Genomic DNA, 27,032 nt, shown 5'->3' with positions numbered 1-27,032 from the left:
CTGCTTTCTCTCCCCATTCATCCTCCTTTTCCTCAGGTTCCTCCCTATTCAAAGCCACCCCCTCCTCTTTGATTAGTTTATCAAGCAGCATCTTCAACCAATCCTCCGCTAGGAAATTGTAGATTGAGAGGGTAGTTTCACTCTCTTTTCCCATATCCTTCTCGTCCTTGTTTACCTATAGAAAATAGAGAGTAGTTACAACAGACTGCATGACCTTCTTGGTGAATTCTACCAAGGTGTCAAATTTTTAGCAAATTCCAATATGGTTATCCACAAGCTCCTTTATCAAATTCTCTAGCTTCTCCAACTAAGGCTTTCTTTGTCTCTGTCCATAGCTATGTCTCAGTTTCTTCCCCTTTCCTTTGAGAGCTTCTTTCATGGGGGAGGTGATATCCTCTACCCCACTTCTATTTTGGGAAGGGAGGACTTCCGGGGTATCTGAGATATGCGAGGGACTAGATGAGCTAGGTACTACCTTGTTCCTAGTATCTGGGTGTTGCTCTTCCTTTTGGTGGGATTTTTCTCACTCTTAGTGTACGTAGAACTAAACTCTTGTTTAGGGGGCCTTTGAATTTTTCCATTCGGAGCTATTTACTAGCTCTCTTAGGTGTGCATTTTCTGATTCAAACTCATTAACCCATGTTTCATGAGTAGTGATTGAATCATGAATCAATCTCTCATTAGAATAAATAGAATCATTTTCACTCAATGGATGTAGATGATGCTCATAGAGGTAAAGCACTAGGTCTTCCGAGGAGGTCACCCATCTTACTACTACTCTAGCTCAAGCACATTTAACTTCAAATTTCTCTCAATGTTTAAACCCACACTTCTTGCAACCCCATTTGAAAAACCTTCACCAAGTGGTCTTCCCTACGAGCCATTCATTAGAAAGCCCCTTAAGTTAATCAGTTGATAAGTAGGAAATATTTCCACAATAAGTCCATTTTTAATATTGCTATCATGATTTAATTGTGTAGTTTTTTAGTCAAACTCATTTGACCATGTTTCATGAGTAGTGATTTGCATATAAATCCATCTCTCGTGAGACTGAATGTAACACTTAGCACTCATTAGATATAGATGATGCTTATAGAGGTGAAGCACATGACCTTCCTAGTAGCTCACACTTTCTAGCACTACTCCAACTCAAGACACTTAACTATGAAGTTTACTTCATGGTTAAACCCAATTCTCTCAAAATCCCATTTTTTAAAACTTCACCAAGTGATATGCCTTATGCACAATTCATTATAAATCCCCTTCACCTCATCAATTGATAAGTAGGAGAGATTTCCACATCAAGTCAAATTGTGATATTACTATCAAGATTTAGCTCTGTAGTTTTTGAGTCAAACTCATTTAGCCATGCTTTATAAGTAGTAATTCGCATAATAATCCAACTCTCATGAGAATAAATGGAACACTTAGAGCTTATTAGATCTAGGTGATGCTCATGGAGGTGAAGCATTAAGGCTTTCCAGGAGGTCACCCATCTCACTACTAATCTAGCTCGAGCACTGTTAACTACAAAGTTTCCTCCATGGATAAACACATTCTTATTGCAACCCCATTTGCAAAACCTTCAGCAAGTTTTTTTCCCCTTATGAAGCCTTCATTATAAATCCCTTAACCTCATTAATTGATAAGTAGGGAATATTTCTACAACAAGTCAAATTGTGATATTGCTATCAGGATTTAACTGTATAATTTTTGAGTCAAATTCATTGATCCATGTTTCATGAGTAGGGATTTAGACATAAATCCATCTCTCATGAGAATAAATGTAATACTTAGCACTCATTGGATCTAGGTGATGGTCATAGAGGTGACACATCAACACTTCCTTGGAGGTCACCCACTTTAGTACTACTCTAGCTCAATTGTGCTTAACCACGAAGTTCCCTCCATGGTTAAACCCACTCTACTTACAACCCCATTTGTAGAATCTTCACCAAGTTTTGTGCCTTATGAACCCTTCAGTAGAAATCTTTTAAGCTTATTGATGGATAAGTAGGACATATATCCACAAAAAGTCAAATTGTGATATTGGTATCAAGATTTAGCTATGCAACTTTTGAGTCAAACTCATTGACCCATGATTCATAGTTGTTCATATATGAATCCATCTCTCATGAGAATAAATGGAATACTTAGCACTCATTAGATCTGGGTGATGCTCATAGAGATGAAGCATCGAGATCTCCTAAGGTAACTCTATTAGAGTGGGGTTGTCATTGTGCAAAAGGACTAATTTTTTAGTGCTTGATACAAGCACTCAACTTATAGTACATAGGAGGTGGTTAAGCACCTATCAGAAATTTTGATTGGTGCACTAAACATTTTGCCAACAATCTCCAATTTAGCATTTTTCAAGTGTTTGAGGATTCAAACCTATCACCAAGCTCTGACACTACTTGCTAGAGTGGGGTTGTCATTGTGCCAAAAGATCAATCTGTCAATACTCGATACAACCACTCAACTTATAGTACATAGTATATGGTTAAACCCTTGCCATGAATCTCAAGGTGAGCACTAAGAAAATTTCCAACACACTCATCCTAGTACTACTCCAACTCAACACACTTAACTAAGTATTTTCCTCCCTGGTTGAACCTACTCTTGTTGTAGCCCCACTCATAAAACCTTTGCCAAGTGTTGTACCTTATAAATCATTTATTATAATGCCTCTTAATCGGCCACCCTTAAACATCACACACTGATAGAAGAATTAAGCTTGGAAACTAAAAGTCAACTTTGACTATTTAACAATTTTGGTCTAGGAATTAAGCTTAGTGTGTAATGTTTAAGCCGCTTCCTCTTAATCTCATCAATTGATAACTAAGAGACATTTCTACAAGTCAAATTATGATATTGCTATCAGGAGTAGTTTTTGAGTCAACTCATTGGCACGTGATTCATGAGTAGTGATTCACAAATGAATCTATAAAGATTCACAATTTTGCATTAAAAAATTATCTCTAATGACAAAAGATATTGTTAAAAGATATCAATGAAAGAGTTTGATTCCAGCATTACTAGCATTCCCTAAATTGACTATTTTTGTTGTCAACATATATTAGATTCAAATTTAGAAACATGTTTAAGATTCAAATCTACATCCATCTTTATTCATTTATCTATTATAAAACTAAATAGTTTTAATTTTGAACACAAAATAACAACTATCAACTTTTAATTTACAAAGCTAAATTAATTTTCCTTATCTAATTAACTTAAAATACACATTAATTTCCTTATCTAATTTTCCTTTTCACTTCATGGAAAGATAAAAATGGTGTTCTTTTCGCTCACAATTTTCTTGATAATAATATTGCTATGTACACTAAGGCATGCATTTGTAATAATGTAATGATGCAGATATAAGTGCAAGCAAACAAGGTGGCCTTGGAGGTGGCCCACCTTCAAGGGCTTCTTAATCATTGGGGCAATGCCCCTTGTACTCTTGCCAGGGTACCTCCAAATGCCTTGGTTGATCCGTGGACACCTAGAGGCCACCACTAGAGGCGCAACTCTTTAGGCCGCCGCACACACACTCCAGGTTCGCAGGCCTCTACCACTGCTCTCCCAATAGTGGCGATGGTGGATAGAGGCACCGCTCGGTTTCCTCGCCTCATGCCACCTGGTTGGTCCTCGACCCTTCCTCCTAGCCCTCAGCAATGGTTTTTGGGAAGTGGCCTTTTTGCCCAGAATTAGCTATTTCACCTTAGCGACCTGATACAAAGGATGTTGACCAGAACTCTAATGCCGCTATTGACGACTAGACTATTCCTAGCCTGCCTGCCAATCCCAAGGATGATTGGAGATTTCATAATTGGGATGAACCACCCCCCTTAGTTGGCACTACTTTAGCTGCCTGAGGGTTGCTTTATATGTTTTTTTTGATGAATAGTTGTTGATTATGGCTTCGGCCATGTGAACTCTCGGGAGTGATCTTGTATCCCCCAGCCCTTTTTTGTGAATTGTATTCTAAGTATATTATTTATTAATAAAAAATAACTATGAATTCATCAAAAAAAAAAAAAAAAAAAAAAAAAAAAAAAAAAATATATATATATATATATATATATATATATATATATATATATACACACACATTTAACTTAAAATACACGAATCCCTTCAACAAAGCCTCGGTGATTTTTTAAAATGTGTGAACACGTAAAGTATTCAAGCATTTTCTATCGGTGACTTAAGAAGTCGCTATTTAAGCAATTGATAGAAAGTGTGAATTTATTGAAGGATATGACAAAATTTTGTGAATAGTAACAAAACGATATGAATACAATGAATGGAACAAAACGATATGAATAGGCGAATACAATAGAAAGCTGTTGTCCTGCCCAACACGAAAGTTAGTCTCACATAGCTTGAACAGAAATCAAACTTGCGCTCACTGTCTGAGCAAACATTTCTATGTCTCACATGGCCTGAACAGAAATCAAAATTGCGCTCACTGTCTGAGCAAACATTTCTTTGTCTCACATGGCTTGAACAGCTCTTTCATTAGAGCTTTGGCCAGTTGTATTCGTCATTGTAGTAACATTCGGTTGATTTTTTTTGTGTTACTAATGACAGTTCTATTTTGTAATTTTTTATACTCTTTTTACTTTTAATGTTTTCTAGAATCATGCTAATATCCTAACTACCCTTCAAACCTGCCTATCGACAATGTGGGATTGAATGAAGGATAATGAGATGACGTGATAGTTCAGGAATCTGTAATGACACAATAAATCAAATTTATGTAACAGGCCCACTGATTATAAGGTTTTGGTACAGTTTGTTTAAACATCAAATACTTTAGGTTAAAAGTGTTAAATAATATCTTAAATTTAATTTGTTTTTTAATATGTGATGTTTATGTTTAAGAGATGCTGTCGTAGTAGGTGATTTATTAAAAGTGCCATACATTTAGTTCAATAAAAGATTCACATATATCCACAGTTACCACATCTACCTAGCAGTCAGATGTCCAGCTAGAGTCCTGTAAACTTATCTATAAATATTGTCTACCAGTAATCAGTATGGGACGGTGAAATCAGTGCGCTTGCTTGAAACTCAAGCTGTACTGCATCAACAATGGCGGAAGGAGATGAGAGAGAGCTGAGTCTGGTCATGTTCCCCTGGTTCGCCCACGGTCACATTACTCCCTTCCTTGAGCTTGCCAAAGGCCTCGCAACTCATGGCTTTCAGATTTACTTCGTCTCCACCCCGATCAACATTCAGCGACTTAAGCCCCATGTGTTGGATTTCCCGGGGAAGATAGAGCTGGTACAGCTGGCGATGCCATACGTGGAGGGGCTGCCAGCTGGAGTAGAGTCTTTCGCAGACGCTGCGAAGAAAGGAGAATCGGCAGTGTTACTGTCTCTACTCGTTGCCGCCATGGATCTCCTGGAGGAGCCCTTCGAAGCGCTACTGAAAGAGGTTTCACCGGACTTGATAATCCACGATGTGGCGCAGCACTGGGCTCCTCGAGTGGCGGGTCGCATTCCCACAATACTGTTCCTGATATTGGGAATGGCGAGCTTCAGCTTCGGGGAAGGCCAGCTAGACATGTCAAGCTAGGGAAAACCCAACAGCCCAGGATCTCACCGTCTCGCCGCCGGGGTTCCCTTCACAGATTATTGGCCGCCGGTTGTTTGAAGCGAGGAGAGCCCACTCTCAGCTGTACCATATGCGTGTAAACGGCGCCAGCCCTAGCGACCGAGCGACCATTGGCGTGCGGGAGAGCTGGGCAGTTGCGTGCAACATGTGCATGGAATTGGAAGGTGTTTATGTGGAGTATTTGCAGGGGCTCAGAAAGCGGCCGGTGATCCCCGTTGGATTACTGATGCCTCAACTCCCTCCACTTCCCGTTGATGACATCTGCCTGCAGTGGCTCGATAGGCAGTTTGCCGCTTCGGTGGTGATCTTGTCTTTTGGGAGCGACTACGTTCTAACACACCAAGACCTCACCGCAATCGCAATGGGTCTGGTGGAGAGCAAGGCCTCTTTCCTGTGGCTTCTGCCTGCCGGAAACGAGCTGCTGCAAGGCTTCCAAGACCAGATCGGGGTAAGATAGACATCAATGCTTTGAAAAATTACATCGGGTTAAGATAGATATCAATCTTTTAAGAGTTAGAGGTAAAGATTGTAGTTTAAATTTTAAAATTTGTCTAGGCCCTCTTAAGTCTTAGGCAAATTTTAAATGGGACAGGCTAATCGAGGCCATCCTTAAACATCACACACTAAGCTTTGACTGCTTAGGTGTGATTTGGGCCCTTCTTTTCGCTGGCGTTGAGTCATTTCTATCAAGCTTCCATTACTGTTGTGGGCCCACCATATCGATCTTCTTCACCGTTAGCTTTGGTAGTTTCCGTCAGCATTTGGTAGAGTCTTATGTGGAATTAGTATTTTGATGATATCATATGACAAATTTTCTAATTTTGATAAAATATGAAAAAATATTATTTCTCATACTTACTATTTGTGATGGTAGAGGTTTTTTTTATAGCATAATATGTTACATTCCAGCCATAACCACCACCATGGCCTTTACAATTTAAATAAAAAAATAGTAAAGAGACTAAAAATTTGCTTGTAAAATAAGTTGAAGTGTGATTTTAATTTATAGTTCAAAAATAAGAAGTAATAAATATAGTACTAAAATACATGACAGCGAAGAGTCATCCAATGTTGTCTTATATAAGCATTTGAATTTAAATAAATAATTACATTGTACTATATGATAATGACCTTTTTATGATTTTTCGTTAATTACTATTTTACAAAAGAACTTTCCTCCCTACAAAAATTAAGAGGGTCAATCACAATGTTAATAAGTGACAATATTATAAATTTCTAAATATATTATAATTAATAAACAATAGTTAAGAGCAATCATCTTCAAAAATATTTAAATCTTATTGGATGGAGGGCATGTGCATGATATGAACTAATAAAGTATACACCTTGTATATGGATATAAAAATATGAATGAGAAACTTTGAATTTGGATTTGTAATACTTGAATAAATGAAATTTTTAAAAAAAAATTTAAAATCATTCTTATATTAGATTGTGTTGGTAACCAAATTGTTCTTTTCAATCTAACTCTTAAATACCCAAAACTTGTGAACAATAACTGATTACAACAGTTGGGAAACCACAATAGATGATCGATTTCCATCTAAATTTGAACATATGGCTCCCTTGAATTTATGATTTGCGAGGAATTTGTTTATTCCTAATTCTAAAATGGGGTTTGTTCTTGACCAGAGAATGGGAGAGGAAAACTAAGTTAGGCCTAGACAAGAACTAACTCAGGCTAAGGTTTGGGTCTTAACACTAATCAAATTCATGAATTCATAAATCTTACAAATCCACAGAATTTGATGATGCAATAATGAATTTGATTTATGGATTAGATACTTAACAAAATTCTTTTAACTCTAACATGCAAGGAACTACCTTAAGAAATAATGTAGAAAAGAATCTCCTTTAACCTCTAATAATACTATTATTATCTTCAGTTTGCTATATTGAATAGGAGAACAAAGATTTTTTTTCTCTTTAACTCAATTCAACTCAAAGAGATATTGTCAACTATGATAACCGATGGAACAATAAATAATTGATGCAAAACACATTCATTTTGTCTCAATAACATGAAGTATTTCACACCAAAAATTAGCCAAACTTTTATTAATCTTTCAATTGGGTACATATAGGATTCTGAGATGACTGTTACAAAATGGAACTAAACTAGTTCATCTCCTCAAATTTGACAAATGGCCAGAAGCCAATTATCAGTTCCAATTTTACATCAAAATACAAAAGGGTGGGAGAAAGATCACTTCACCTTCTTTGATGAGAACTCTATGATGACCCCACCAATAGTTAAGTCAGAGAACTCTTCTCACTCTAGCACACAAAAATAATTTACCACCATTTTCTTATCAATTGAAATCAACACAATGCCCTTCGAAAAAACTATTTGCATGGTTTCTAGATTGTAATGATGAATACATTCGTAAATGAGTTATGGGGCTTGGACTGCAGCTAGAAAACTACCAGCCTTGACTAAACCACATCCTCGAAGATTCTCAATGATAGGGTAAATTTGTGCATATTTTATTCTCCTTTCAAAAGTCTCCATATCATAGAAATGGAGGGATGTGTCTATGAAGTTCTGCAATTGAGACTTGATTCCAGTCAAACCATCAAAACCTGTGACTAGCTTTCAAAAGCTTATGCATATTGATAGAGTGAGAAATCAAGAAAACAAGGTAACTCCTTTAACTTCCTATGTATTTTTATATAAAGATTTTGATTCATTTGTTATACTTCAGAATTCATGCCACATGAGAAAAATTTAAGGAAATACCCATTAGAGAGTAAATGCAATGGCTCAACGAACATTTAAAAGTCTTTTCACCATTTCGTTGAGCATAATGGTAAATTTCTCTAAACCCATTATTTACTTTCTTATTTTCCTTTATAAGTGTCAGAAAGTTGTTGTTGGGGTACTCCGATGATGAAAATTTTCCAAGCAAAGTTTTGACTGTATCTTCCTTTTGCAATGGCTCAAGTCATTCTAATATCATTCAGACATACACTAAATCTAGGATGGGGGCTAAATCTACTTGTTGACTTGATTTTTCTTGTGTAATAAAAAAATTGGCTGCATGTGTTAGAAACCCGCCAAGAAGTAGGCAATTTCTATTTTTTTGCCAATGCTCCTTTATTGGTTGAATCTTTGTCAACTGCATCTTTGGTTGTCAAGGGTGCTTAGTTAAGGTGTACAGATATACTTGGGTTACACTTAAGATCTTGTTTTTCACTTTTATCTCTTCTACTAAAAATCATCTTCATGGGTTAGAAACCTATTGAGGAGAAGATAGTTTTAGGTTTTCTGCCAATGCTTAGTATTTGAGCAATAACAAATCCAAATCATGTTTAGGAGTCTCATCTTAGACTCAAACATCAATTGTTTTAAAAAATGTACCTTATTTGAATCTTTTTAATCTAAATACGCCTCCAAGTGAGCCTTCACAAAAACTTTCCTTCATGGGTTGGAAACCCCTTGAGGAGAAGGTGATATGAAATTTTTTGTTGATGCTTGTTTCTTCAACCATCAATATGCCTTGAATCAAATAGTGAACATGCTTAATCTATAATGAGTGAAATTTGATCTCTATTGAATTGGATACTAACTTGATAAATTACAAGATTAAAAAAAACCACTCGCCTGGCTATGGAGAAAGAGAAGGCATATTGGAAAAATCTGATAGAGATCACCTACCCTTTAAGAATCTAGATCTAGGCTCAAACATTTTGAGAAAGAGATTGACCACATCTAAATCAAACAACTCAATTTTTCTAATAGATTAGAAAATAAAATGTGAGGCAACAACTAGCTCTATCTGGGACTTGGACATTCCATGTCCAAAAAAGGAATCCAAACTCTCTGGTTTCACAAAAATGAAAAGTGGTTGCACAACAAAACTAAAGCCAGAAAAGTGAGGAAAACTAAACAAAGGAGAAACAAAAATGGGAACTAAATGTAACTATGATATAATACAAGGGTTACCTTTTTTAAATTTGAGATTTGCTACAGCTTCAAGTCTTGACCATTGTAGGCTAGAGGCAATACTTCACCATCTTGGTATGCTAGTTTGAATGAATTATTTTTGAAAGCTTGATGAATGATGAATGGTCCTTTCTAGAGTGTGTCAAATTTCCCATGCATGCCGTTTGGTGCCCTTCTTTTATCCCACAATAGTACAGTATCTACCACCATAAAATTTTATGGTCTAGTCTTCTTGTCAAACAAATTCTTCACACGCATTTGATGGTGTGTGATATGATCCATAATTTCTTCTCTTTCCTCCTTGAACTTACTCAAATATAGGATCCTTTTCTTCAGTCCATCTTTGTAAATTTCATCTTTGATCACTATTCTTAATCTACTAGTAGCCAATTCTAGGAGTAGGGGAAGATTAGCTTTTGTTCCATTGACTAGTTCGAAAGGGGAAATTCCAATTGCCCTCTTTGGAGTCACCCTTTCTACCCAAAGTGCTTCATAGATAGTTTTGTGCCATGTTTTTTGATTATCCAATACTAGTTTCTTCATGATGTTCACCAAATTCTTGTTACTAGACTCATCTTAACTATTCCCTTGCAAAAAGTAGTTAGATGAGTGGTAGACTATTATGTCGTACTCAAAGAATAACTTAGTAATTTTGACTGAAGAAAAGTATGTTGCATTATCTATTATCAATTCAATGGTATGCCAAACCTAACCAGTATATTTTCTTTTATGAATTTGCAAACTACCTCAAAAGTAGTTTTCTTGATCACCTTCACCTCTACCCACTTTGCAAAATAATTTTTTACAATGATGATATAGATGTGACCAAAACTAGATGCAAGATTAATAGGACCAATGAAATCAAGACCTCACTATTAGAATGGACCTTCGATTACCACATGCCTAAGAGGTAATGTAGCTAACTGAGGTTTGCCTGCAAATATTTTACATTTTGTACATTTTGACACCCATTGATAAGTGTCTTTAAATGCTCCAGGCCAAAAGTCTCATTGCCACAATATTTTAAAAGTAGTGACCGAGGATGAGAAATATCCACCACATGCTTCATCATTTAATTCTTCAACATATTTTCTTATTATTGTTTGTCTACACATCTGAGGAAAGTCTAGTCTATGGATCTTTTGTATAATCTATTGCCCCACGTCACATACTTTGTAGCATTCAATTTGAGATCTCTTCTTACTTTTACTGTCAATCCTTCAAGGAATTCACCATATGTTAAGGGATATGTGATATTTTTGAACCAAGGATCTTGCAGACTTGCGACTAAAACTATTTTTTTTTCCTTTGGTTATTCGCCATTTCTATTTTCTGCTATGGCTTTACATAATGCATTGCCCCTTACCAATTTTAAGGGTTTAGTCTCAATGTCATATTTGTGTTTCTTTTCTACCCATGCCCCTTTGGTGTTACATTCTACATCTTGTTGATTGAACACACTCTTCACTTTAAAATGAGAGTGCAAGATATAAAATCTGAAAATTTTCAAGGCTTTTACCATGGCAAGAACATGCTTCTCGATTTGAGATAATTTTAGCCCATGCCTCTTTATGGGTATGCTCATGAAAATAATAGGGTCTTATACTCCTTTATTATCTTCCATGAGAATTCTTGACAAGGTATTCTTAGAGGTGTAATAGTAAATTATGAAGTCTTCCTTATAATCTAGGTGGGATAAAATAAGAGCATTAGATATAGCTTCTTTAATATCTTTAAAAGCCTATTTTCTAGAATCATTTCACTTGAAAGTTGGATTTCCTTTCATCATATCTAGAATGCATTTGGAGACTTCAGAAAAGTCTAGAAAAAATCTCTTAAGGAATTTTACTTGACCAAAGAATGATTTGACTCTAGTCTTATTTATAGTTAGACTTCATCTTTATATAGCTTTGACTCATTCTTGATCAATCCTTATCCATTTCTGAGATACTATATGGCCAAGAAGTTTTCCTTTAGTGAAAAAAAAGACTAACTTCTTAGGGTTCAAAGAGATCCCATGTTCTCTACATCTTTGTAATACTTTCCTCAAATCTCCCATAGGATCTTTCCTCTTTTTTGAAAACACCATTAAGTCATCTCTATATGTGACAATAATCTTACCCTTCATGTCTTTGAAAGAGAGTTCCTTACCTCGTTGGAAAGTATCACTAGCATTGATAAGCTCGAAAGGCATCCCATGATATGTGAAAGTTCTTGATGGGGTAGTAAAAGTAGTTTTATGTTGATTTTTCTTTTCTACCTCAACCTTATTATAGCCCAAGAAGCCATCAAGCATAGACATCATCTTTGCACCTACCACTGTATTCGATAGATAGTCCATATTAGGGGTGCATAATTATCTTTAAGTGATGCTTGATTAAAATTTAAAAAATGTACACGTATCCAAGTCTCATAGATATGTCTTTGTGTGCCTATCCCTAATACTCTTTGAACCCCTATTCCTCTCTCTCTCTCTCTCTCTCTCTCTCTCTCTCTCTCTCTCTCTCTCTCTCTCTCTCTCTCTCTCCCCCCCCCCCCCCCCTCCCTCTCTCCCTCTCTTTGTCTGCCCCCTAGGTCAACTCTCCAGGTCAGCTTGCCAAGCCAATAATTCAAGTGCACTCACCAAGTCGACTCTTTAAGTTTGCTCCCCAAGTGTGTCCCCTAGGTCAACTCTCTAGGTCAGCTTGCCAAGTCATGCCCATATAGTTACCTCAACGAGTTGACTTTTCAGTCAGCTCACCAAGTCGGCTCACCCAGTGGTTTTACCACCTTGCAAATCAAATGAAATAATTCCTAAATAGTTGGTGTGGGCATGGATGATCTATTATCGACAATTTCAAGTGCAATATGGAAATGGTGCAAAAATGCAACTAAACCTTAACAACATGGATCAAGAATCAACAATTTCTACACAACTTTAGTATATAATTTGTATCCAAATTATCAGTTTCTTAAGCATAGATTAAAATATTTTTGGAGGTTAATTGGCTATTAGTTTTAATTTTTGACTTCATTCCATATGAAGAACTATGGCCTCATAAAACTTTTAAATAAAATGCTCTCACATGCATCAAACATCTCTAATCAGAACTAGTGAGAAATATGTACACAATACCCAACATAGCTTATTCTGGATTCAATTGTATGAGAATCTTAAGTATCGATAATTTGGATCACACTCTATGATCCATCTCTAGCATGCTAGAAAGCTTGGCGAAATGAAAACTCATACTATTAAATCTACAAACAACATCTACAATCATGTATAATTAAAATGAGAATCGAAATCATGTTATCCATGAAGTTGTAGTTGTTATTCTTAGACTCAATCATAGGTGGATATTTGCATCAATATCTTAGATCACACTCCATGATCTATCATCAAACTGCTAGAGAGCTCAAGAAAATAGAAAACTGTTACACTAATTGTTAGAAAGTAGAGACCATAACTATTATAAAATAGAGACCATAACTGTGACTGTCATTCTTTGAGACTAGTTGATCAACTACTCTTAAAATAGGGATATAAACAATGGAAAATCTTTGAGATTTGAGAATAATTTACATATAAAATATAATCTATTTCATCATCTACAATCCTCTTGAGGCCTTTTTCATACTTGCAAGTAATAATAAAGTTTATCTTTGTAGTTATAGTATGAGAATTATACATTGGATTTTCATAAAGAGAATGTGTTTGAAACATCCAAAATCACATTATAGCATTTAAAGTCATAAAAAAGTTTGAAATAAATAGCTAAGAAAATTCATGACACTCTTGAATGTTTTGTCAATAAAATCTTGTGTTCTTATTATAGTATCTTGGACGATTTCAAACATGTGTGTAACCATATCAAAATCATGTTCATTGATCTACATTTGTTCCTCATCTAATTCATTTTCCCTATCAAGATCATCAAACCAATTTTGATGCTTGCAATTTTGAGGCAATGGTGGAAACATAGGCATTCTTCTGGAAATACTCGATCTTCTCCTTACATTCATGCACTCAATCAAGTCTAGCTTTGTTGATGAATAGTGTGACCAAACCCATCTTGTACAACGTGAAATGGATATGCACTTGGATGGTCTAATCCAAGTTGGGATGAGACAAGTCTACTCTCAAGATTATTTGACAAGTCTTTTAAATTGTTATTAATGAAAGTAAGTGTTGCCAAATCATACACGTGAGTTGAAATTTCTTGTAACTTGTCCAACTCTTGTGTTATTTGTAGCCTCATTTCTTTTAGTGCAGTTTCACCTCTATTTCTAGTAGTCTAAAAAAATAATGCACACATATTTTAGAAATTATATAAGAAAATAATCCAAATTGGAACAATAAAGATATGGTTATAAATTCACCTATATGGGCATAGAAGAATCCTCCAAGAGTTGGCAATTTTCATTATTTACAATCTCTTCAAATGCATCGGTTACCTACATTCATATTGCAACACATTTATAAAATTTAGAACATTTAGTTTCCAAATAATTGTATATCAATATAATAAAATACTCAATGTTTTTTAAGTACCAAATAATTAGAGAGATTGTTGGAGCATCCTTCTTCTATAGAACCAATTGTATTGGAAATACTATCAATGTCTACATCCAAGTTGTTAGATAGATGTTGCCTTTTTCTCTCTCTCATCAAGTTAACCTTGATCACATGCTTACACATGTATCCTTGTATCAAAAATTTGCAAGTGCACATAGATAGACTAGGTGAGGAGCTATACACTTCATATCGAAAATTGGGATTGCTTTCACTTGTCACCCATGCTATGTGATCATTAGTGTCATTGAATATAACATGCTCATCCGAAATTTTCATAGTCCAAACCCAAGATGCATTTTCAATTTTTTCAATATCAAAGTTCCTATAGAAACCATATTTTTTACTAACTTTCACCCACCAATAATAGACATAAACATGTGTTGATAGTTGATATACCAACCAATCAACATGATGATTTGTAGCACGCTCAATTGTTTTCGAGAATCATCCCTTTAAGTGTGAATGGTAAAAATCTATGGCACGATTTGTCTCTTGTCCTACATGTTTAAGTGTATGGAAACATCTAGCCCACATACTCAATCTATTAGACCATCAAATATTCAATGAATGAGGGTTGTGCATCTTTAAAGTCCTCAATAAAATTGTTAATCTCATTCTTTACTAAATCCTTATTTTTTGAATGATGCATGATAAATCAAAGTCTATCAAACATCTCTTGTCTAATTGCATTATCTTTGACCTTTGCAATCAAGTTCTTTAGCCACACACGTCTATCATGCCAAGTGCATAGATATACATCACACTGAAACACTTTTCTACATCATAAATACTTTCACTCAGTGTCAAATTTTATATTACAGGAGACATTGAAATATTTTAAAAAATTAAAAAATGGATAAATGATTAAAAAAAAACCTAATAGCTTTGATCTCAGCAACTGCATCATCCACCATGAATGCATTTAGTTTCCAATTAATATTATTCAAGTGAGCTTGTTGAAGAAGAATCTGCATCCAATATGTGATATCATGTGCACAAGATCTGGACATAATAATCCATGCCATATGTACCCCCATATGCTTTGAGTCAAATACAAGCATTGTATACAATTGAAACTATCATAAGACATCAGCATAATGTATCAATACTATACTTTAAGTGTAAATATTTCAAAGTTAAATCTACGAAGCAATACACTATATACCTTCATCACATTTGTACCAAATGTAGAATCCATCACCAATATATTGTTATGGCCATATTGAAGCATCCAATCAAGTTTCTCTGGCAATTGAATCCCTAGCACAAATGGGACCTTTTCATCTCCATCAATAGTGGCACTATACTCTTGATATGCAAACCATTTGTCAGGGTTTGCCAAAACCCATTGTTGCACTGAAAGAGCATCACTACTATCATAAATGTATTTTAATGAGTTAATTTTGTGATCAATATTTGCAATATCATCCATTGTAAGAAAATCATCCCTAGAAGATTGACCCTCAAATATTGTCATCTTTTCATGCACCATTTTCTTATGTTTTTTATGCATTGCATCTCTAGGCATGCCAAGCAATAGCAATGACTCAACCCATTGATGTAATTGCTTACTAATAAATGGCACAAAGAAGGACCTTGACCTAAAAAATGTATTGTTCATTTGACCATGACAAGGTATGCCACTCTTATTCACATGTTGAACTTGACAGTACCATATCAATACATGGTTTGGCCTATGAACCATGATTCAAGTGCTAAAATAATAGGTACAACCACATCGTGTATGTTTGTGACCAGGTCTACTACCTTTCCCTAATTTGGGAAAAGAGGAAGGATCAAATGATGTTGCATCTTTTTCTTTATAGTCCTCTGGTCCAAATGTACACCAATACCTATGGAAATCATAAAGAATCTTCATATTAATAATATGCATAATTAACAAATGATTATAGACACTCTTTACTTTACAATTGAAAGTATAGATAATCTTAGCTAGAATATTAATCTTACATGTTGTATTCTAGATAACTCTTATTCCTATTTTTTGTATCGAAACTTTGAGAGGGCTTCCTTGAATGACTTTTGTGAAAGCATGCTGGATACGAGTCCCTTCAACATTCTCCCTCGATAAAATATTTCAATCTATCAGCTTCAATACAAGCTGAAAAATAGTTCTAAATCTTTAAGTACATATTTTTTTCATGAAAGATCCACATAAGAATATTTTTTCCTACATGGGCATTGAACTGCTTCATCCATGATGCGAGACCAATCAACATCCATCTAATATACAACAAAAAAATATGAGAATCCAATTAGAAAATAACTAGACATGGTATAATACACTTGGTAGAAAATCAATATAATTTTGATAACATAACTAAGCATGCAATACATATATAATACTTGGTGCAATGGTAAACATACCAACACTATCAACCACCATGGAGGTAGTGGACAAATAAAATAAAGTATTGCACAACGAAAAGCCTCATGTTGTAACATGTAATCTAACTAATTCAAATGTAAGAGCACATCATATTTGTTAAAGAATAATTATATATCCTTTAACCACTGCAGTACCAAGTATTTTATCAAAAAAATTCAACATTCTTTAAAGAAATTTTCACTCCCTATGATGAAAAGATGAAATGGTTGACGAATTGTTTTCACTTTGTCTTCTTTGATTTGATATCATGGAGACCTCCTATAAACCCCACAAATTTGTAATTTTTTTACCAATGAAAAGAGCATTTTTTTATTTTCTAGTTTTAGCTCTATTTTTTCAAGAATTATGTTTTTGTAGAGTGCTATACTAGAAATAACAAGCTGACTTATAAATATCTAAATTTTGATGCGCCAATTGAAAACTTACTCCGTTGATTTCAGGCATTAAAAAATTCAAGGATTCTATTTGTTGGGCCTATCATGTTTCGGTATGACATTTAGCATGTGAACCACATTCAACATGCATGTTTAGAGCAACTGATTTAGAGGGTAAATGTTCTATAGCACTAGGGGATGAGGGTGAAATGTGTGATGAATCCATTTAGAAAGCCAGTGAATACCCATTGAGTAGGGGCACTATCTTCTCATGCTTTTGTTGTACATGTAAAGTAGTTCACAAGGGAAAAGTGTAAATTGTTTTAAGCATAATATGGCTTCCTTGGATTCAGTTTAGGTAGTGGAGATCTTTATATTCCTTAACATTTAGTTATTGTTATGGATGGTCCACATATTTGTTTCTGTGTCCACTTGCACTATAATTTCTTTGCATGTACATTACTACACGAGCCTTGAAGATTGATCTATTTTAGTCTTTGCTAGTATCTAGGTATTAAGTCTGATACTGATCCGAATTCATGATCCTTGTCACTCTTTTGAAGTATATCTTGCTTTAGATGAAAGTGTATATACTTAATTAATGGAGGATTCTTAAATTTATAAAGTCCTTTTAGCCACTTGATTCTTGAAGAGTAGAGTACAAAGCCTTTACACTGAACTTTAGCTAGTACTCTGGAGTGTTCCAATTTGCTAATTTCGTTGGGCACACACTCTCACCCTATTCCATTAGTCCAATATGATATCAATCTCACCCTAGTCCATTAGTCCATTATGATATTAGAGTCTTGCATTCAACAAGTTTGGATTTCTGATAAGCTCAATGAGATCCTTTTGACTCCACCTACAGATTAGAAGACCTTCAAGGTTTTTTCCAACTCCACTAACTGACCAAATGCCCTTAATTCTTAAAATATAGAATCCTAATTTGAATTTTATAGGCTTTTAAGTTGAATTATATAGGCTGAGACTCTCTCAGGTTGAAGCTTCTAAAACCACCATAAGTTGTGATTAGTAGAAGTGCAACATAGGTTTGCTTGAGAGGAAGCATCCATGGTAGATAGAAATATAGAGGCCATGGAAATAGAGACACCAATAGGCAATGGAAAGGCCTTAGAGGGTGGTGCAGAATTTGATTCAATACAAAACAGTGAATTGTAAGTGCAAGGATTTGTAAAGCCATAGAAAGAATGGAACATGAGGCAGGCTTGGAATGCTTTTATATGGCATGGAGGTTCTATTTTTGATGCCTAGCTCAATGTCATTTCTGCTCAGGTCCATCATGGCTTTCCGTCATTTGTTTTAGATACTTCTTGTACTTGTATTTATAAGACGGGATAAGACAAATGCTGAAGCTTTTTACACCAAATGGTAAGCATACCTCATTAAACTGAATTTTCTTACTTAAATGATTTCTTCTAGGTTTGTCTGGAGTACAATCAAATATGAGTATTTGGAAGGGGCTAAAATTGATATAATATGTAACCTTTTTCTCATTGATTTAACCTATTTTGGCCTTGCAATGCCACTTGTATTAAGTTTTATTTTGTAGAAACTAAGTGTTTCGACTGTATTATCAAGTTGGATCAGTGATTTTGACTCTTCCATACACTTTATCTCAAATGGGTTATGGTTTGTGTTAGAGCTTGTAATCTTAGTTGTCACCTATCAAATTTTGGTCCCAAGTCATCCCTTTGAAGTTGAACTTGAAGTCGTAATTTACTTCAAATTTAGGATCAAAGTCTTGTTGGTCTGCCATGTAATAAGTGCACTAGTTTTATCGAGTCAACCTTTGTAAGCTTGAAGTCCAAGTTGATGTTGAATCTGATCACTCAAACTTCAACTTCAATTTCAGTGTTGATTTTGTCTGCTAATGATTTTTGTATGTAGATTAAAGATTGTCGAGCCATTCCAAGGTGGGTCCCAACATAATATTTTCCCAAGCACCTGAAGTCATAAGGAAAGAAATTTAAAGCAACACGTATTCAGTTTGAGCAATACTTAATGGAGTATTAATGGTGTCATTTCATGATTACTTGTTATGGGAAGATGTGTGTGGATTTGATAGGGTATTTAAAACAAGAATGCCCATGGAACCTTTTTCGATGAATGTCACACGAATGAGCAATCATGATTTTTACTTGCTAAATCCATCCTGCGATCCTCTTTCCATGTCATTCTTTAAATGCATGCAATTACCCTTTCCCACTCATCTCATTTTCTCCAAAGAAATCTCGGTGCTTATGGGTAAGAAAGGCGAATTTCGGGCTGTGTCATTGTCAAACTGTAAGTACATCTCCATATCCCCTTTGCATTTTGGCTGTGCTTTGCTTCATTTTAAAAGTATTTTAGAACCTAGTTCTGTAGATTTTCTACCATAATAATCATGACACTTTTTCAACCAAAAATGCCCAAATTGGAGAAGCCTCCATTACTCAGTTCCTTGCCTAAAATTTGTGATACATTTTTGGTTAATAGAAGTTTTTCTAAAGTCATTGAAAGAGACAAAGCTTCTTTGTCAAGTCCCATTTACCAGAGGCTAGTTGATAGTGGTTTAATAGAAGTTGCCACTTTTCCCGCTGCTATCCAATACCTTGAATGTATCCTTGAGTGTGCAAATCATTTCAACCTTGTTTCTGGGTGTGTTAAGAAAGCCTCAGGGGAAGTAGTTTTCAAAATCAATAGAACCAGTGTAAATTTTGCCCTTAGGATCCCTCATAAAGAATCCTATGAGCCTTGGACATTCGAGGAGGTTGAGCGCCTGTATGCAGCAAAAAAAACCAGCTATGACACCAAGATTGCTCAGTCCTGGATCCTGAAGCCTGCAGAGGGGGGTTCTAGGTTGCCTAAACCACTGACTATCGAACATTTCGTCAAAGAGATTGTGGATATTTTCCTCCTGTTGAATAGAATTAAAGGGAATGAGCATGCTTTCCAATGGGAATCCTGGATGTATTTCTTTATATAGAAGATAGTTGAGGGAGTCAAGTTCATTAATTGGTCAGACCTCAGAGCTGAGAACTTGCACAAAGGCTTGATTAATGTGACCAACTGCGGTTTGATCTTCTTGTCTTCTTACCTAATCTACATCCTAGCGGCGTTCAAAGATTGGGACTTTCTCCCACATTCACCTTGGGTAGATGACATGCCTATCTATCAGTATTATAGAGATCTCCAAGAAGACATAGTATGCAAAGAGTTTAAGAAAATCAATGATGTCTTTTTAGGGAAATTGATTTTTGAACTACAAGGTCGAGAGAATGGTAGGATTTTAGAGGAAGCCAAGCAAGCTATTCAAATTTATGGTTGTTATTTTATTCAGTTTCCTAGATTTACCTATATCAGAGTAGGTGGTTTTTATGGTGAGCCCTTGAAACTACCACGATACTTTTCAGACTCTATGGTGTTATCAAAAATGTGTAGACAGTTTGCCTCTCTTGTTGAGTCCTTTCAAATTTCTAAAAAATCCTCTTCAGTATTCTTCCCAATTGAAATTGGACATTATAGATGCCCTAGTGTGAAAGAAGCTCTATTGTCAGCCAAGTCATTGACCCACTTGTGTCTTAAACCTTTCACCTCTCGACCAAATTTTGATTACACCGACTTTACCAGAAACAATGTCAAAAATGTATTTGCTCTGTTTCACTCCCCACAGCTAGAGGATTTTTGGGGGAATTTCCAAAATGAATTCGAGGTGAGGAAGAGGCTTTGGTCACGCTTAACCATTAAGCAGGTCATCATGTTCAACGTGGAGCTAGATACTTATGGGCTGAAGGATGATGATTCTGAGGAAATGGTTGATCAATTTTACATAGATCAAATTGAATGCATGCCTATTTTGAAAATCGACTAGGAGAAAAGAGAAGAGAATGATGTGTATGCCTGTACCAAGGATGTGATAGCCAGAACTGCCAAATGGATAAAATCAAGGGTGGCAGTTACTCCAAGCTTTTCTGAGAAATCCTCAAGGAGCAGAGATAAAAGGGTTGCCTATAAGCAAACTAATCAAAGTGTCCTTGAATTTGTTGCAAGTCCACTTGGAGTCAAACTTGAAGCAGTTTCAAAAATACTTCAACTTTAGGTTCAAGAGGAGACTTCGAAAAGCAAAAGGATAACTCACTCGAGTACAAAGAAGGCACTGATCACTAAAAGAAAGAGCACCATAACTGTGGACCTCGAGGAAGTGGAAGACCCACCCATGGCAGACAATTTACCAGAGCCTCAGAGCATGTCAGTGACCACCGACAATAAACAGGGTAACCTCACTCTAGTCAATATTTCCTCCATTGCAAAAAAAGAACAGGCAACTCCCAAATGGCTGGAGACATCAATGGAAAAGAAGAGAAGCATTGTTCCCATATCCATACCAATTGATGACCTGGTTAGCAAGTGCCTTGGTAAGATGCCTAAAGTGAAGAAAGCGAGAATAGAGTCGAGGATCAACTTTGACAAAACTTCAGGGCTATGGGCAGTAGAGATAGCCACACCATCTGATGGAAGTGCTCACGACTCTATAGCTCCTTAGGATTACTAGATAACCAAGGTCAACCTTGGAAATGAAAACCACGAGATATATATAAAATTATTTGAGGTATCCAACAAGAAGATCGCAGAAAGGGTGTGGAAAGACGGGCAAGATAAGCAAGAGATGAACAAAACGATTAAGAACATGGCGCAGTATATTAATGCTATCTTGCATCCTGAAGCCAAGTCGATCCATGAGATGTCAAACATTGTTGACGTATCCTTAGCAACCAACCAGCAATCACTGGAGAATTTACACAAGTGCAAAGCTGTAGCCAAAGTGGCAAGTGAATGGGTACAAGATGTTCTGCTTAATATTGTAAAACACATTGGACATTTAGACCACGTGTCAAAGGAGATATCAAATGTTACTAAAAAGGTGGAGGCGAGTAATGATGGATATGAAAAAGAGAAAAATAACTGGGCAAAAGTGGTAATATCGCTAGAAGATGTGCAGGAATTTGGGTTGAAGAAATTCCAAGCTGAATGTCTTGTAGCGGGTCTTGATGAAAAAGCTCTATATGTCATAAAATATTGCATCGAATGGTGAAATGAAGCACTGGCACAGGGGGTATCTGAAATCAAAGAAGCATTGCAAGAACTTAAGGTTATACATCAGATTATTCCGAATGACCTTAACTGGTTTGTAAAACAGTTTATGGAAAGAGACGATGACTTCGTTGCCCAATCAGATGAGATAATCAAAGAAGTCCAAAAGAAATTGCAGGAATGGTAGGACAAGAGGACACCAGTCAAGCAAGATTTCTCCAACGTGGCTCACACTGAAGCTATGTTGATTATCAACCTGAAGCACTTGGAGATGCACGAGGAAAAGGTTGCTGAATTGAAGAAGATGAAAGAAATTTGGAAATAACGGCTCGCCTACATTGGTCTTCCACATCAATCCATTATTTCCACCTTTTCAACTACCTACAAAATGTGGAAGTTGGCAAGAGGAGCGGTTGGTGGCGACAGTCCAAACTGATCAAGAACTGCTTAGCTGTAGTTTCTTTACTGTTTGGTTTTCTTGCATTTTCAGTTATTAGTTATTCCAAAAGACAATTAACTCTTGGCGGGGTAATTTTGGCTTAAGTCCAGCCCCATGCCTATAAATGTAATAATTAGTATTGTTTAGAGGGGGTTCGAATTTCTCCAGCAGACTGGTAGACAGAACTACTTTTGTTTATAGTTTTATTTCCAGTTTAGAAGTAATGTTTCAGAACTTCAGCAGATACTTGAAACTCTATAGTTTGATTTTGCGTTGAAATCTTTGTAAGTGGATACTATTGTCTACTTATTTTTGGTATTTCTATAGATACTATTTAAGCTTTTAGTTGCACCTGTTATCGATTTTGAAATTGTGAACTTTGAATTTGGAAATTCTGTGGGAAATTAGTTCATGAAATTTTCCTGCTCGATAATTTAATTATTCATCTATGTGGATCATTTTGATAATTAAAGTCAAGTGGTTCTTTTGCATTAAGGTTTGTTTCATATTGATGAGATAAAATAAGTTGTCTCAACATCTCCAGCAGATTACATTCTTAGAGAGTTATTCTGTTGAGTTTATTTAGTTAAAACCTTCAATGTAATAAAGGTAGTTGTACCTGTTTCATTTGATGAAATTTTAAGTAGAGAATTCCTAAGTTATTCGAGTAGGAATTCATTTGTTAGTTTGCATTCTTTTCTTAGTTTTGATATATGATCATCCATGGGAAAAATTGTTCACTAATAGTTTTTGGCGACTCTATTGGGGAATGGTCAAATGGTGTTACCGCATCATGAAGTTTTCCTAGTCCTTCAACCAGGCTTAGGGTTCGATAACACACAAGAAGATATCATTTCTGACTTAACTGCACTATCCTGGAAACTCAGAACAAGCGTAGAGAAATTTACACAAGTTAATCAAGTGATTGAAAGAGAGGAAGAAAGGGCCAAACTCATTAGGGATGTACCTATTGCTAATGAGGAAGCAATAGTGGATAGACTAGTTCCAAGACCATTATGAGTATTACATATTAACCTATACAGTGATAAGCTGGCTAGAAAAAGGTATACTCGAAGTGAAGAAAGGAAGGGATTCATTGATGAGTCTTTTGAGTTTGTAAAAGGTTTCAATTTGGCCCCTGATCTCTCTCAGGAGGGGAAAGAAGTCCATCAAGAGTGAAAATAGATCAACTTATCCTAGGAAACCTACTCCTATAGCTATAAACCTTCAAGCATTAATTCTACCTGGGACATTACTTGCTACTTTAGCTGACTCAATTGGAAAAGGAGGTTCACGAACCCATGAGGGATTTTGTAGCAAAATTCAATAAGATAATTCATAAGATTCCTGCTACCAAGAGACCCAATGATCAAAACCGTAAAGGATTCTTTTTTAATGCGATGCCTTCGGACATTAGTTTTCATTTGAGGAGAAAAAGAGTAGAAGATGTTGAGGCAGCTCAAAGACTAGCCGTTGAACTAGAAGACAATCTTTTAGTTGCAGAAAAATGGAAGAAAGAAATGCAAGGTTCTAAAACTCAATCACCTTCCTTAGAAAAGTTAGACCCATTAGTTCAAAAGTTAATCAATGATGTGATGACTCTCAAGAAATAACTTCCTAAAATGAACACCCCATACCAAGATATCCCAAGAAAATATCCAGGCAAAAGTAGTTATCAGGGAAAACAATTTGCATTACCTGCAAGTCAACAAAGATTACAGATTGAAGCTCCACCCGGCAAAAACAACATGTGTGTCTTCCATCTTACAAATGACCATGAGGGAACTTTTTGCCCTGAAAATATTAGATATCAGCAACTAGAAGCAGAAAAGGTGGCTTCTACTAATGTGATAATAGAAAAAGAATCTTCTGAGGAACCTGGCGACTTTGTAAATTATTACCTTGAGTACGAATCTGATTCTGACAGAGGTGATGATATCTTATTAACCTTAGAAGAAGCTTCATTTTTGGTCTTAACCTGAGGGCAAAAAACTATAGCAGCTAATATTCATGGCAAAGGTATTTCAATTCCAACTCAGGATAAAGAGAAAAAGGTAAAATGGGGTAATGAAAGTAAGTCATCACCTGTCTCTACAACTACTCCTCAAACCTTAAAAAGGGTATCTAATCCTGATTCCTCATTTGACATTGTTGAGTTTTGTAAGACATCCAAGATACACATTTCTCTTGTGGAATATTTGAGAATGAATCCCAGTGAACTTGATAAGTTGATTGAATATGTTAACCAGTCATCCCTTGATAAAGCAGCCAAGCAAATCAATGAAGTCAAAGTCTCACAAGGTAGTGAAGTAGTTGCTGAACACAAAAAAGATCTCTCCAAAGGGAAGAAACCAGAAGCACAAAAGTCTCATGATTAGGAGGAGGTAATTCAGCTAGACTCCATTAGTCCTGAACCTTCTTATAACTGCAAGCCTGATCCATTTTTATATTTCCCTCTTTCTTCATGGGTTTAAATTGAGTAACTTCATCATAGATTTAGGGGCTTCTGATAATATAATGCCAGCAGCAGTAGCAAAAGCTTTAGATCCTCCTTTAACCAAAACATTTGGCAAATGTTATTCCATGGATTCCAAATAGGTACCATTGGTGGGTCAAATTAAAGATGCCCAAGTGGCATTAGCTTCTTACCCAGAGAAAAGGGTTAAACTGACCATCCTAGTAGCGGATATCCCCACAAGCTATGGCATGCTTCTTAGTCGAACTTTCTGTCGAGACCTAGGAGGGGAAGTTAAGATGGATTGGTCTCAAGCTGTGGTACCTATTGGGAAAGAGAAAGTAACCCTATTACCTGAGGCAAAGTCTAAATATACAGTCTTTCCATCTGATGACCCCAAATCTCAAATCCTTTATCAGGAGATAGATTTTGCTAACTATTTAATTCTATCTGAAGATGAGAAAATAGGTGAGAAGCCATTAGGTGAAGATTTGTTATGGACTCTTGAGTTTGATGGGAGCTGTTGTTCAAATGGATCTGGAGCTGGTATAGTCCTCATATCACCTGATAATAAAAAAATTCCTTTTTCTTATAAACTTGCCTTTGAAAATACTAATAACACAGCTGAGTATGAAGCCCTACTCCTTGGCATCGAAGAGGCCAAAAAAAAGAACATCAAGCTGTTGAAAGCTAGAGGAGATGCGAAGCTAATTGTAAAACAAGTTAAAGGCATGTTTTTAGTAAAAAATAGGAGATTGAAACATTACAGAAATCGCGTGTGGGATGAAATTGAAGGTTTTGATGCCTTCAGAATTGAAGCCATTCCTTGAGAACTAAATGACAAAGCAGACTCCTTAGTAGTTTCAGCTTCCTTGTTAATTTCTCATCTTGATTTCATAGACCAGAAGTATTCAGTGGAGATCATCTAAAAGCCAAGTGTTCCTAATAATAATAGCAATTGGCAAGTATTCAAAGATGATGCTCATATTAATGCCTTCTTGCAAAGTGTTGAAATTTTTTCTATGAATTACTTTGAAGGTTCAGATGTAGGATGCAGAGAATTTTGTCCTGATCCACCTGAAGAAGGTGACGTGGTGCAATTAAAAGGGAATGTTATACCTAAAGGCTTAGTTGAGCTTGAAACACTTTTCGATAGGAAAGATACCTTCCTAGCTCAGGATTTAACACCTCGAGAAGATCCAAATGCTGATTATGAAAAGGTGAATCTGGGTGATAAGCATAACCCCAAAATCATTAATCTGGGAACCTGTTGTGATGAAGGTGAGAGAGCTAGATTCATAAAGCTCCTATCAGAATATATAGACATTTTTGCCTAGTCTTATGATGATTTGAAAAATTTTAGAAACGGTAAATACAAACATCATATTACTCTAAAACCAGGAACTTCTCCTTTTAGGCAAAAATTGAGAACATATAATCCAAAGGTTTCTGATGCCATATTCAGGGAAATAGATAAGATTCTTAAAGAAAAAATTATTTTTCCAATCCACCATTCTACATGGGTAGCGAACATAGTGCCACTGAGAAAGAAAAAAGGAGAAATAAGGATTTGTGTTGATTTCAAAAATCTTAATCAAGCTAGTTTGAAAGACAACTTTGCCTTACCTATAATGGATCAAGTTCTTCAAACAGTTGCTGGTTTAGAAATGATGTCTTTCCTAGATGGCTTCTCAAGTTATAACTAGATAGAAGTTGCTGAAGAAGATCAACACAAAAAGACATTTACAACACCATGGGGAACCTTTGCTTACAAAAGAATGCCTTCTGGCTTAATAAACACTGGTGCCAATTTCCAACAAGCTATGAGTTCAACCTTCGGTAATTTATTGGATAGATGTATTATAGTATATCTGGATGATATGAAAGTGTTTTCTAGGAGACAGAAGAAACACCTGAAAGGCTCGAGGAAAGTGCTCCAGAAATGCAGAGATCATGGAATCTCATTAAATCCCAAAAAATCAATTTTTGCTGTGACTGAAGGGAAGTTACTTGGACACATGGTCTCAAAAGAAGGAATCAAAATTGACCCAGAGAGAGTGAAAGCCAATCAGCAATTATACCTCCCTGTCAATAGAAATGGTGTAAAATC

The 27,032-nt window shown here is 35.8% G+C and overlaps 1 pseudogene; it reads left to right on the top strand.

Annotated features, from left to right (window-relative positions):
* The first annotated feature begins 4,976 nt into the window (after positions 1–4,976).
* Positions 4,977–27,032, top strand: part of LOC149560125 (UDP-glycosyltransferase 91C1-like) — a 32,561-nt pseudogene continuing 10,505 nt past the window's right edge.

Source organism: Cupressus sempervirens, chromosome 4 (genome assembly GCF_028749045.1).
Source record: "Cupressus sempervirens isolate cs-2001-9-10 chromosome 4, ASM2874904v1, whole genome shotgun sequence".
Taxonomy (NCBI): Eukaryota; Viridiplantae; Streptophyta; class Pinopsida; order Cupressales; family Cupressaceae; genus Cupressus; species Cupressus sempervirens.
The sequence above is the reverse complement of the archived record's forward strand: the minus strand, read 5'-3'. Positions and strand labels throughout refer to the sequence as shown.